The sequence below is a fragment of the Austrofundulus limnaeus genome, unplaced genomic scaffold, assembly GCF_001266775.1.
Source record: "Austrofundulus limnaeus strain Quisiro unplaced genomic scaffold, Austrofundulus_limnaeus-1.0 Scaffold642, whole genome shotgun sequence".
NCBI lineage: Eukaryota > Metazoa > Chordata > Actinopteri > Cyprinodontiformes > Rivulidae > Austrofundulus > Austrofundulus limnaeus.
Window position 1 is genome coordinate 264149 of NW_013953044.1, and position 1628 is coordinate 265776.

A 1628-nucleotide genomic window follows, 5' to 3' on the forward strand; every position below is an offset into this window, starting at 1 on the left:
AAGCACCTGACCCCCGCCTCTCTCTCCCCCGGCCCACCTCTTGGTCACTCAGCCCTCCCTGAAACCTGTCAAGTCTGAAACTTTTCATCAAACATGTCCATCAACCAATCAGCTCCTGTTTTAAGCACCTGACCCCCGCCTCTCTCTCCCCCGGCCCACCTCTTGGTCACTCAGCCCTCCCTGAAACCTGTCAAGTCTGAAACTTTTCATCAAATTGGTCCATCAACCAATCAGCTCCTGTTTTAAGCACCTGACCCCCGCCTCTCTCTCCCCCGGCCCACCTCTTGGTCACTCAGCCCTCCCTGAAACCTGTCAAGTCTGAAACTTTTCATCAAACATGTCCATCAACCAATCAGCTCCTGTTTTAAGCACCTGACCCCCGCCTCTCTCTCCCCCGGCCCACCTCCTTGGTCACTCAGCCCTCCCTGAAACCTGTCAAGTCTGAAACTTTTCATCAAACATGTCCATCAACCAATCAGCTCCTGTTTTAAGCACCTGATCCCGCCCTCCTCGGTTCGTGAAACCATTGAAATAGAACTTGTGTCAGTCTGTCTGTACTTCCATCAACGAGAAGACCTCCCATTGTGTTCCTGCACCATTCCGCATCAACAGCAGAAGCGGAGTTTGCATTAACTAAATTTACAGGTTTGTAATTGTTTTATTCTGTTTTACTTATTTTTATTTTACATGATGCGATTTGATTTTAAATTAGATTTTGCCTTTTCTTTCTTTCTATTGCAGAAACTGATAAAACTCAGTCATGTCAAAGAGATGCAGATCCCCTTCTGACAGCGGTGAAGAAAGCCCTGCCAAAAAATGCAGCTACCTGTACCGAGTTAGATCAGCAGAATGCACGCTTTGATTCTGAAGCGCTAATTACCTTCACCCCGGTCTCGATTTCACAACCGGAAGAAAACCTCACGGGGGCCCCCAAGAAAAGTAATGTTTATATCTGCAGGAGTCAGATTCCACCTGCTCATCTGCTGCACAGTGAGTTCTCCCTGCATAAATTTGGTTTCACTGCAAGTGTGGGGTATGTTTTTGATTATCACAGAGGTAAGCTTGGTCTTTACCAGATTCGAGATTATGAAGAGTTTTCCGTCAACACGCCTCTCACCACTGTGAAATATGAAGACTGGCTTGTTGTAACAGCACTGGTTCCTCTGAAAGATTTTCTCCCCAAAGCAAACCCTGATGGCTCAAAAAAACGTACGATCATCTGTAGTGACCCGRCCACTAGAACCGAGCTGACACAGAAAAAAACGCTCTACCGCGCTTGTTGGACATCCGACACCTGCCATAATAGTGAGTGGAAACTGCAGGCAACCATTTACGAAACGGATCATCTCCATCCTAGTAATATTTTTCACCTAGACAGCGTTAATACAGATTGCGGAGTGTATCGTGCTGTTCTGTCTCTGCCTGTGATTGCGTTGTACACCATTCTGCATGAGTATAGTGCAGCTTCAGAGATTTCCACCCTGTTTCAAACCTGCCACCAGTGGAACGATGTCTTGGCGGTAAAAAAAACATTGGATTTATAACTCCTCATCCTCCGCGCGTGCTCGCGCGCGCACACACACACACACACACACACACACACACACACACACACACACACACACACA

At 47.3% G+C, this 1628-nt stretch overlaps 1 protein-coding gene across 2 annotated transcripts in view; it reads left to right on the forward strand.

Annotated features, from left to right (window-relative positions):
- scfd2 (sec1 family domain containing 2) overlaps nt 1–1628 on the forward strand; it is a 249408-nt gene that overhangs the window by 229257 nt on the left and 18523 nt on the right. The gene's annotated exons all lie outside the window — the stretch shown is intronic.